At 40.4% G+C, this 12,630-nt stretch overlaps 1 pseudogene; it reads right to left on the bottom strand.

Annotated features, from left to right (window-relative positions):
* Positions 1–6,990: 6,990 nt before the first annotated feature.
* Positions 6,991–7,368, bottom strand: LOC140625837 (peptidyl-prolyl cis-trans isomerase FKBP1A pseudogene; annotated as a pseudogene).
* Between the last annotated feature and the right edge of the window lie 5,262 nt (positions 7,369–12,630).

The raw sequence follows: 12,630 nt of genomic DNA, 5'->3' as shown, positions 1-12,630 counted from the left end.
CTGCCTGGTTGAACATTTCTGGGCCTGGTGCTTTCTTTGGGGAGAGTAAGCCTTTGACAACCTTCTTTATTTCTCCTGCAGTAATCTCACAATTTAGATTTTTAAAACTTTTAGAGTCAATTTTTGAAAATCATATTCCTTACAACAAATTATCCAATTCATCCAGGTTTTTAAGTGTATTTGCATCAAGTGGAGCAAAGCAGTCTTTTGTGAACCTGTTAATTTCCCCCTAATTTCTTGTTTTGCATATTTTTACTTTCTTAATTATGTTACCGTTTAAAATTGTATTTTTTGAGGTGCCTGGGTGGCTCAATCAGTTAAGTGTCTGTCTTCTGCTCAAGTCATCATCCTAGGGTTCTGGGATCAAGTTCTACATCCAGCTCTCTGCTCAGGGAAGAGTATGCTTCTTCCTCTCCCTCTATCCCTCACCTTGCTCATTCTCTCTCTCGCTTGCTATCTCTCAGATAAATAAATAAAATATTTTAAAAAATAAAATTGTATTTTTTATTTCACTTCATAGATGTATTTTTTGGTGCTACCATTTTTGTTGTTGTTTCCTAATTTATTACTTTTTGTCTTTAACTTTATTAATTCCTTTTTCTCCATTTTTTTAAGGGGTATTTTTGTCCTCTCTGACTTTTAAAAAGATTTTATTATTTATTTGAGACAGAGAGAGTGCATGCGAGAAGGAACACAGGTTGGGGGAAGGGGCAGAGGGAGAGGGAGAAGCAGACTCCCTGCTGAGCAGGGAGCCCAATTAGGGACTTAATCCCCAGACCCTGGGATCATGACCTAAGCCAAAGGCAGATGCTTAACCAACTGAGCCACCCAGGCATCTGTTCACTCTCTGACCTCTTGAATTGGATGCTTAATGATTCAGTTTTTACTTGTAAATATAAGTACTTAAGATTAAGAGGCAGTTTTTAGATATAGGTAGGTATTACTTTAGATATATTCCAAAATTTCTGATGTATCCTTCTCTGTTATTGCTGTTTTATGGAGGACCTAAAATTTTGGTGTTTGACTTGCCTTTGATAAAGAGTTTTTAAATTTCAAGAGAAAGTGGCAGAGTTTTAAAACTTCTAGGGATTAGAGTCTTGTTTCTGATTGGATCATTAATGTTCAGTTTTATCTCATGTGATCAGAGATCTGAGATCAATGTTATCTGTACTACTTTCTATCTTTGAAATACTTGAGTTATCTTTGTGGTCTAAACAAGGATCGATTTTTGTGAATGTCTTAAGAGCCCTGGAAAGGGATGTATATTCCCTGTTTTGGGCATACAGATTTTGATACGTATCAATGAGATAGAACTTATTAATTATGTCATGTAAGCCTTCCATATCTTTACAAGTAGTTTGACCTGATAGAATCTGAGAGAAGTAAATTAAAACCTTTACCACTATTGTGTTTTTATTTCTCCTTATTTCTCTGGAGTCCTGCTTTCTAAATGATGATGCTATGTTATCTGTGCACAAATATCTTTATATTCTTGTGAATTATCCTTTTTAATTATAAAATGGCCTTGGTCTCGTTTGATGTTTTTTACCTTTGCCCTGAATGTAACCTTGTGTGATATTAAGATAAGCCTACTAAATTTTGTTTGCATTAGCCCAATAAAGCTTTGCCCTTCCATTTTCATCTTTTCTGAAGCCTTTGCTGTAGGCAAATCCCTTGAATAAAACACCGATGTTTGTTTTTTTTTTTTAATTTTTTTTTATTTATTTATGATAGTCACAGAGAGAGACAGAGAGAGAGAGGCAGAGACACAGGCAGAGGGAGAAGCAGGCTCCATGCAGGGAGCCGGACGTGGGATTTGATCCCGGGTCTCCACTATCGCGCCCTGGGCCAAAGGCAGGCGCTAAACCGCTGCGCCACCCAGGGATCCCCCCGATGTTTGTTTTATGATTTAATCTGAAAGTCTTTTTTTCTTGGAATAGATGGGTTTGGGCAGCCCCAGTGGCTCAGCGGTTTAGCGCCTGCCTTCGGTCCAGGGTGTGATCCTGGAGACCTGGAATTGAGTCCCACGTCAAGCTCCTGCATGGAGCCTGCTTCTCCCTCTGCCTGTGTCTCTGCCTCTGTGTGTGTGTGTGTGTGTCTCTCATGAATAAATAAATAAAAATCTTAAAAAAAAAAGAAGGAATAGATGGGTTTAGCCCTATTCACCTGGTGGTTATGCTATTTTATGCTGTGTTTTCCTAGCCTTTCAGGTTCTTCTTTTTCTTCTTCTTCCTTTTTTAAAGATTTTATTTATTTATTTGAGAGAGAAAGTGAGCATGAACAGGGGGAATGGTGGAAGAAACAGACTCCCCTGCTGAGCAGGGACCCCCAACTCAGGGCTCCATCTTAGGACTCTGGGATCATGACCCGAGTTGAAGGCAAACACTTAACCTACCGAGCCACCCAGGAACCCCAAGAAAATCTTTAAAAATAATAATAATAAATTAAATTAAATATGTTTACACATACTTCTATTACTTGATTTTTTAAAATCAGCTTTAAATGGGATATTTTGATCCCTGGCTATTAAAAAAAAAAAATGAGGAAATCAGTGTGCTTTAAATATTCCTTCCTTTGCTTTTCCTTCTCGTCCCAATTTTTTCTAGTCAGATCACTACCCCACATACACACACTCATTTTATAGTAATCCCATCTCATGATGCCATCTTGTGAAGAATCTTCCTTTAGCAGTTTCTTCAAGAACAGTTTATGGAAATTTGTGAGTTTTTCATGCTCAAAAATGTAAATGCCTTTGTCCTGCAAAAGTCTGGCGCTGAGGGCAAAATTCCTGGGCAGTACTTTATTTCTTGAGAAATATGTAGGTATTGCTTCATTGTCTTCTCTATTATGATGATGTTTGAAAGCAACCCAATTTCCTTTTTTCTTAGAAGTGATGTAATTGCCTTGCTGCTCCAAGAATTATTTCTTTGTTTATGAAATCTGTAAACTTCATTGTTACACATTTTGGAATTATCATTCTAGGCTGATCATTCCTGGGACACAATGGTCTGATTGTATGGACTCAACTTGTCTTTTAATCTTGTCATTTTTCTTAAATCTTTTTTTTTAAAGCAATCTCTTCACCCAATGTGGGGCTCAAACTCACTACCCCAAGATCAAGAGTCCGCCAACTGAGCCAGCCAGGTGTCCCTAAAACAAATGCTGAGGATGAGTCATGTTTTTCTCATAGGACCACCTAACAACTTGTTCATTCCATAAATTGTTTAGTACACAACTCTCATTAAGCAGCTCTGGGCCAGGCACTGTTCTGAGCCCAGGGATTAAAGGTTTTTGTTTTTGTTTTATTTTTACTTATTTATTTTTAAAGATTTTATTTATTCATGAGAGACACAGAGACAGAGGCAGAGGGTGAAGCAGGCTCCCCACAGGGAGCCCAATGCGGGACTCCATCCCAGGACCCCAGGATCGAGCCCTGAGCTGAAGGCAAATGCCCAACTGCTGAGCCACCCAGGTGTACCTATTTCGTTTTGCTTGAAGTAAGCTTCACGCACAACGTGAGGCTTGAACTCATGACTCCAAGATCAAGAGTTACATGATCTACCAACTGAGCCAGCTAGGTACCTCATTTTTCTTAAATCCTTAAACATTGGTTCTAATACCCTAGAAGTAGGGTAAATAAGCACCTTATTTTCATTGTTCCTAGGACAGGCTTCACATATTCAGGTCCGCCCTCACCTTAATATTAAACTTGGCTGGCTCTTCCTGAGAGATACAGCTTCTCCTCTTTAACTTTAGATGCTTCTGTCAGCCCTCCCCTATTTCACAGGTTGTAATTTCATGGTCTCCAAATTTTTATGGAAGATGGTGCTTATGTATGAGTGTGTGTGCGCGCGTGTGTGTGTGTATCATACTCCTCATTACTCTCGGGTAATTCCTGAAAAAAGAGTGGGAAATTTCAACTTTATTTCACCATGTCTAAGCCAGATCCATTTTCAATCCTGTTCTATCATTTTAATCTCCCCCTCTGGTAGGATGATCACTGATTACCCAAACCAGTACACTCTGAGAGCAAAAGACGGTGACATTAATATGATGCTGTGATTCACATTGTAAATGGGGATTATCTCTGGGGAAGCAGGAGGTATGGTCACCCTACTTGTGATGGTTGAGTTTGGTGTTTCTATTTGCAGGCTTATTTCAGCTGGATAGCCTGTTCTCTCCCTGTCCAGCAGTGTTTGGGGCTGAGTACAAAATTCTTGGGCAGTACTTTATTTCTTGAGAAATGTGTAGGTATTGCATCATTGTCTTCTCTGCCATGATGATATCTGAAGCTAGCCTCTGGAAACCCCCCCACACTCATCCTCAATCCAGAAAAGCATTAGATGGAGTAGCTCAGGGTGGGAGTAGCTCAGGGGCCCTGCCCTGAGGCATATTGAAGATACTGCAGATCTGGTCAGTAAAGCAGAGGCTCACTTAGATGAGTTCCTGTGTCCTATCACCTCCCTGCATGGACTGCTGCACATAAATTGTAATCCTAAACAGAGACTAGCAGCTGGTTTTCCTATTCTTTCAAGAGCCAGAAATCCCACCTCAGGCGCTGCAGCCCCATGTCTTGTGAGGCAGTTTTAGTTCTTATTACCCACAGAATTGAGCTGCCAGCCTTCACTGCCTTGTTCCAGACCCAGGTCCAGCAGTTCAATGGCTTTAGACCAGCACCCCACTTGGGATTTTTGCCCCTCCACCAGTCCATGGAGATACATAGGTTCAGTGTCTTTGAGTCTGATTTTATATTTAATTTTTGTTCTTTTTTTCTATTTCTTTGCTATATTTAGGGGATGAGTTTACAGCACTATATAGAATAGAGATATTTGTATGATTTCTACCTTGGGGAATATTCCATTCATAAATATTAGATCACAAAGAAAAACCTCAAAAAATTTCAAAAATCAGTCATCACACTGACCCATTGCAATAAAATTATAAAGTAACCACAACGTGATGTTATGGGAAGAAAGAGGAAATAAACACCAAAATTACAAACTCTCTAGAAATGAATTTCAATGTGAGAGTTATCTATCAAACAACGTTGATTGACAGTATTTATCACTCTCTGACATACTATACATTTTACATTTTTACAAAATTGTCTGTCTCCCTCCAGCTAGAATATATGGTCCCTGCAGGAAGGCACTTATTTTCTGTTTTGTTCATTCTGTTCATTCCCAACTCTGGGAACACTGCTTTTACATAGCAAGCACTCAATAAATATTTGTCAAATAAATGAAGTGTTGAACAAATTAGTCTTTAAGTGCAACACTGATTCAATATTAGAAAATTTATTAGTGCTCTTCTTTATAGTAACACATTAAAGGAAGAAAACCTTATGTCCATGAATCACTTGAAAAAAATCAACACTGATTTCTGTTTTCAAAAACTCTTAGTAACCTGGGAATACAAGGAAACTTCCTAACCCAGATAGAAGATCTAACTACCAAAAGCTTTCAGTAAACATAATATTCCATTGTGAAATATTAGAAGTATTCCCATCAAAAATCAAGACAATTGATGGACACTTGGGCTGCTTCCATATCTTGGCTATTGTAGATAGTGCTGCTATAAATATAGAGGTACATGTATTCCTTTGAATTACTGTTCTTGTATTCTTTGGGTAAATACCCAGTAGTGCAATTGCTGGATGGCAGGGTAATTCTATTTTTAACTTTTCGAGGAACCTCCATACTGTTTTTCACAGTGGCTGCATCAGCTTACATTCCCACCAATATTACAAGAAGGTTCCTTTTTCTCCATATTCTAGCCAACATGTATTTCTTGTGTTGTTGATTTTAGCCAATCTGACCGGTGTGAGGATATATCTCACTGTAGTTTTTTGTTTGTTTGTTATGTTTTTATTTTTTTTTAGAAAAGCCAGCATAAAGTACTTTTATTGCAATAATAAAACTTGAAACTCATACGTAGTGCGGGCAGGTGCGGGTAGGGGGTAGGCAGCAATAATTTCTCTCACCAAATCACTACACAGGAAAGGAAGGGGTGAGAGGGGGAGAAGAAAAAGCCAGAAAACTCTGAGACCAGCAGGGGGAGCCAAACATCAAAAAACAGGAGATATTGAAGCTGTGATGATCGGCATCATTTTCTCAAGACAACACTCAAGGGTTTGTCATGGTGGCTGGGCCTTCATCGGGTGTTATGTGTCTACAAACAGCACCTTCAATTTAAACTTTCAATTAGAGTCCTTAAAATTTGGAAAGTGAAGCTCAGATAACTATGAGATTACAAAAGTCCTGAATATCCATTAGAAAAACCACAGGATGGAAAACAAAACAAAACAAGAGTCAGGCCATGAAGAGGGCTTTGGAGGTCCCTGCTGGCCTGGGGACAGATACCTGTAGTGTCAAATACCTCAGAACAATCTGCTTCCAAAAGGTAGCGGGGGAGGGGTAGTGGGGGCAGAGGCTCTCCCCCTCCCCACTTCAGTTTCAGGTAGGGCTTTAATTCAACCTAAGGACAGCTCTCAACTGGGAGAGTTACTTCAGCCCTGAACAGTGCCTCAAACCTGCTATGGCTTTGCAGAGCAGCAGTAAGAATGCTTAATATATAATAGATAAAAATTGCATCCGAAAATGAAATAAAATAAAATAAAATATTCTTGTAATCCACCCCCCCAACACCAATTCCTATTCTGAAGTTAACCTATGACTTGTGCGGTTAATATTTGACTAATAAGTGGAAATCTAGATCCAAAAGACTGAAACTGAACCTTCACCCCAAAATGAAAACGAAATAAAATGAGTTACTTGAGGTTTATGGCATGTAGTTTAGGTCAACACACATACGAGGAGAAAGGGAAAGAGCAAAGCTGGGTGAGGAACACATTCAATTGGGGTTGATGTTTATACAAAGAGTGTAGTGGAACATCAGGAAAAGCTCCACAGGGACTCGCGTGTTCGCCTCTGGAGGAGCCACATCCCTCCACATCCAAGAATGGGGAGCTCGGGGAGGAAGCCGTTCCTGTCATTCCAATTTCAGAAGCTCCACGTCAAAGATGAGAGTGGCATTCGGTGGGATGATGCCTGGGTGCCCAGTAGCACCGTAGGCCTAGTCTGGGGAGACAGTTGGGCTCTCTGACCCCCACTCAACCCCTTCTTCCCAGCCTCGGATCACCTCCTGCTTGCCTAGCATAAATTTAAAGGGCTTGTTTCTGTCCCGGGAGGAATCAAATTTCTTTCCATCTGCAAGCAGCCGGGTGAGGTGCACCACGCAGGGCTGAGCGCGCTTCGGGAAGGTGCGTCCGCCCCAGGGAGGTGGCCTCCACCTGCACCGACGGGCCTGGCGGCGGCGATTCAGCTCTGCCTCGGCCCTCCGGGCCCTCGCTGCGGTTTTCATTTGCATTTCCCTAATTGTAAATGATGATGCACACCTTTCGTGTGTCTGTTGGCCATCTCTATGTCTCCTTTAGAGAAACATCTGTTCATATCTTCTGCCCATTTTTTAACTGGATTACCTGTTTTTTAGGATATTAAGCTTTATAAATTCTTTATATGTTTTGGATACAAACTCTTTATCAGATATGGTATTTGCAAATATCTTCTATTCTTTTTTTATATATTTTATTTATTTATTCATGAGAGACACAGACAGAGAGAGAGAGAGGCAGAGACACAGGCAGAGGGAGAAGCAGGCTCCATGCAGGGAGCCTGATGTGGAACTTGATCCTCGGACTCCAGGATCACACCCTGGACCGAAGGCAGGCGCTAAACCGCTGAGCCACCCAGGGATCCCCAATATCTTCTATTCTTATTGGTTGTTTGCTTCACTGTGAAGAAGCCCAAGATATGGCAGCAAGCCAAGTGTCCATCAACAGATAATAGATAAATAAAGAAGATAAATACAGATAAAAACAGATAAATAGATAAAGAAGATGTGAGATGTGATAAAGATGTGATACACACACACACACACACACACACACACTAGAATATTATTCAACCATAAAAATGCCCTGAAATCTTGTTGTTTGCAATGACATGGATGGGGCTAGAGAGTATTATGCTAAGCAAAATAAATCAGCCAGAGAAAGACAAATACCATATGATTTCACCCATGTGGAGAACTAAGAAACAAAACAAAAGAGCAAAGGAGAAAAAAAGAGAGAGAAAGACAAATCAAGAAACAGACTCTTAATTATGAGGAACAATTTGATGGTCACCAGGGGAGGGTGTGGGGATGGTGGAAATAGGTGATGGGGATTAAGGAGTGCACTTGTCGTGATGAGCACAGGGTGATGTATGGAATTATTGAATCACTATATCACACACCTGAACACACCTGAACCTAATATAACACTACGTAAACTGGAACTAAAATTAAAACTTAAATATATATTTTATATATATATTTTATATATATAAAATATATATTTATATAAGTTTTAAATAGGTATTTTATATTACATTTATAGAAAAATGTATTTATATAAAAATATATAAAACATATACACTTGTCTGCATAAAAGTCAAGACAAGAATGTCTGTAGTCTTCACAACTGTCCCAAGCTGTGATCTATCTGCTTGTTCCAGAGCAGTGGGTAGATTCTGTTAAAGCACAACTATCCCAAGAAGTCAAGAAAAAGTGGTAATAAAAACAGTGATGGGGCAGAGGCAGGAGAAGACTCCTGATGTGCTCCAGTAAAGCCTGCCCAGCAGGCCAGGGAACATTGGCGTTGTGCAATGTAGTGGACGTAGACACTACCTTGCCCTCAGAGAAGCCACATCAAGGCCATCCTCCCTCTCTTCACTCTTGGGCAGCTGAGGCCCTGGAATATGAATGACGAGGGTTCTGTCAAAGGATCCACCTGCAATCCTGAAATACAAGATGCATAGTAAGGGAGAAATCCAAAGTTTGAATCCTTCCTTGATTTCAGTTGCTTGCAATCAAGAACATTGGCAGGGGTATGGTGGGGGGCTGGGTGGCTAAGTCTGTTAAGTGACTGCCTTCAGCCCATGTCATGATCTCAGAGTCCTGGGGTCAAGTCCTGTGTTGGACTCCTTGCTCAGCAGGGAGCCTGCTTATCCCTCTGCCCCTCTCCCTGCTCATGCTCACACGTTCTCTCTCTCTGTCTCTCTCTCAAATAAATAAATAAAATCTTGATGAGATAAGCACTGAATGTTATGCTATACATTGGCAAATTGAATTAAATAATTTTTAATCAAAATTAATTAATTAATTAATTAGTTAATTAATTTTTAAAAAAACATTGGCTGGTACACTGGGGTTTACACATATATGGCCATTTGAATTGAAGCCTTTTTCCAACCTGGGTGATGTCTAATGTTGTGCATTCCTTGTGGTAATCCACTCATTCATTTGTTCAACCCACTCTGCCTCACCGACTGAGACTACCACAATGTTAAAAGTATCACCAGTGTTCTTCTAGTGTATTTAAGGGGAAAATCTGTACCTTAGATTTTCCGATCTGTACTACCTGAGCCTTTGCTGAAATCAGTCCCATAATCAAAACCTGGAACCGACAATCACAGCAGTAAGAACCTTAGTATATTAGTTCATGCTGAGGTAAGCCACTTAAAGAACTTGGAAGAGGGACGCCTGGGTGGCTCAGCGGTTAAGCATCTGCCTTCCGGCTCAGGGCGTGATGCTGGAGTCCTGGGGATCGAGTCCCCCATCGGGCTCCCCGCGTGGAGCCTGCTTCTCCCTCTGCCTATGTCTCTGTTTCTGTGTGTGTGTGTGTGTGTGTGTGTGTGTGTGTGTGTGCGTGTGTCTCATGAATAAATAAAATCTTAAAAAAAAAAAGAGCCTGGAAGAAGCTCTGGGTCTGTGTTCCATCCTCGGTATAAAAAAAATGTGGCAAAAAAATTCAGACAGGAGGAAATGTATTTATAACGAGGGGTTTGCTGCCATCTAGAGGACTCGTCTAGTAACTGTACTGCGTGCACCGAAATTCAGAACCCCAAACTGGAGGCTGCTTTTTTTTCCTTTTCAAAAAGATCTTATTTATTTATTTGACAGAGGGAAAGAAAGAGAGAGAGAGAGCACAAGCAGGGGGAGCAAGAGAGGGAGATGCAGGCTCCCCGCTGAGCAAGGAAGCCAAAGTGGAGCTCAATCTCAGGAACACCACCTGAGCTGAAGGCAGATGCTTAACAGACTTAGCTACCCAGGCACTTCTGTTTGGAATTCTGAACAATAACTGTGTTTTTTTTTAAAGATATGCTTATTAATTAATTAATTAATTAGTTTGTTTGTTTGTTTTAGAGGGAGCTCTCGTGTGCATGGGGAAGGGGGAACTACTTGTTTCACTTCCCAGTAAGATGTTGGCTCACAGAGAGACCCTCATGGTGTGAGAAAGTAGAGTGGAATTCAGAGCAGAGCATTAGAGAGGCCAAGTCAAATATTCCTTGATTTTTTTGGTACAATCTGAAGGACCCCTCTGCTTGTTCCAAGTAGATTCTGTCAGAGCACAGTCTGCAGCATTTACTAGGAGTGTAACTTTGAATCTCAGCCTCAGTTTTCCCAGATACAAAATGAGTGTAATAATGGTATTGAGGGACTCCTGAGTGGCTCAGCGGTTGAGCATCTGCCTTTGGCTCAGGTCATGATCCCGGGGTCCCCAGATTGAGATCTGCATCGGGCTCCCTACAGGGAGCCTGCTTCTCCCTCTGTCTGTGTCTGACTCTTTCATGAATAAAAATAAATAATAATAATAATAATAATAATAATAATAATGGTGTTGACCTCAAGGGGCTGGGGTGGGTTGGTTTTTTTTTATTTTATTTATTTATTCATGAAAGACACAGAGATAGAGGCAAGGACACAGGAAGGGGAGGAGAAGCAGGTTCTATGCAGAGAGCCTGATGTGGGACTCGATCTTGAGACTCTGGGATCACGCCCTGGGCCAAAGGCAGATGCTCAGCCACTGAGCCACCCAGGCATTCCACGGGTGAGTTTTAAAGTGGTCATGAATATAAAGGCTACTTCCAGTGTTTGATATAAAATAAACATTTAATGAATGCTAACGGTTCATATCTATGGATAGGTTTCCTGGTCGAGCCTTGGGAGAACATTCTACAAAGGTCTTGCCTTTACAATGTATCTTTAATATTTGTGTAAGAGAAAAGTTCCAGCCAAAGACAACCAGCTGAAGCAGGGCTCCAGAATCTTTATCTTAAATGTAATAAAAGTAACAAAAATTAGGGAGAAAACATCAAAAATTCGCAGTGGCAACCAAGTAAACAGGATATAATATAATGCAAATAATTTCAAAGAGTGGGGACGCGTAGGTGGCTCAGCGGTTGAGCATCTGCCTTTAGCTCAGGATGTGATCCCAGAATCCAGGATTGAGTCCCACATCAGGCCCTCTGCATGGAGTCTGCTTCTCCCTCTGCCTATGTTTCTGCCTTTCTCTCTGTCTCATGAACAAATAAATAAAATCTTTAAAAAAAATTTCAAAGGGTGGCAGTCAGGGAAGAAACCAGAGATTCTGATTCTACATCAGGCAAGATTCCCAACTACAACCAGACCCTCAGTGAGGCTGGAAGATGAGTTACCTAAGAAAGTATATGAGCAGAGGTGGTGGTCATTACAGCTGTTCACAAATATATTGTTTTTTCTTTTTCCAGGATCATGGTAGGATAACAGTTCCCTGCTTTATTTAAAATGTACCTTTGAAACTAGAGGGAATTACGCTAATTGAAATAAGTCAATCAGAGAAAGACAATTATCATCTGATTTCACTCATATGTGGAATTTAAAAAAAAAAACAGAAGAACATGGAGGAAAGGAAGGGATAAATGAAATAAGATGAAATCAGAGAGGGAGACAAACCACAAGGGACTCTTAACTATAGGAAACAACCTGAGGGTTGCTGGAGGGGCTAGGGGTGGGGGTAACTAGGGGATGGACATTAAGGAGGGCACGTGATATAACGAGCACTGGGTATTATATACAACTGATAAATCACTGAACTCTACCTCTGAAACTAATAATATACTATGTTAATTAATTGAATGTAAGTAAAATTAAATTAAATTTAAAAATTTTAATGTACCTTTGAATTTCCCTTTGAAGTTAGTCATAGCCATATGACTTGCTTTGGTAAATGTAATATGAGCAGAGACTCTGAGACCTAGCACGTGCTTTAACATGCCGCCTTTGCATTAATGCCAATAATAGTGGAATAATGCATGGTGATGAAGTCACTGTCAACTTGTGTCTCTGAGCACCACAATAAGCAAAGCCCCATATGGAACTGTGTCAGACATGTACAATGAGTGAAGAATAAACTTTATTGGGGTGCTTGGGTGGTTTAGTTGGTTAAACATCTGCCTTTGGCTCAGGTCATGATCCCAGCGTCCTGGGATGGAGTCCCACGTTAGTCTCCCTGCTCAGTGAGGAGTCTGCTTCTCTCTCTCCCTCTGTGTTTGCTCTCTCTCTCTCTCAAATAAACAAAATCTTTAAGAAAAAAAATAACTTAGAATAATAATTTTTAAAAAGAATAAACTGTTGTTTCAGCCCCTGTATATTAGAGGTGTTTGTTACCGCAGCATAATCTAGCCTATACTTACTGATACAGCAGGCTGGGATAAAGTACAGAATCAGGTCTTTTGAGTTAAGAAAGGACTTAAACAGACATTTCTCCAA

Source organism: Canis lupus, chromosome 3, assembly GCF_048164855.1.
Source record: "Canis lupus baileyi chromosome 3, mCanLup2.hap1, whole genome shotgun sequence".
Classification (NCBI taxonomy): domain Eukaryota; kingdom Metazoa; phylum Chordata; class Mammalia; order Carnivora; family Canidae; genus Canis; species Canis lupus.
This window is presented reverse-complemented; position numbering and strand designations above follow the sequence as displayed.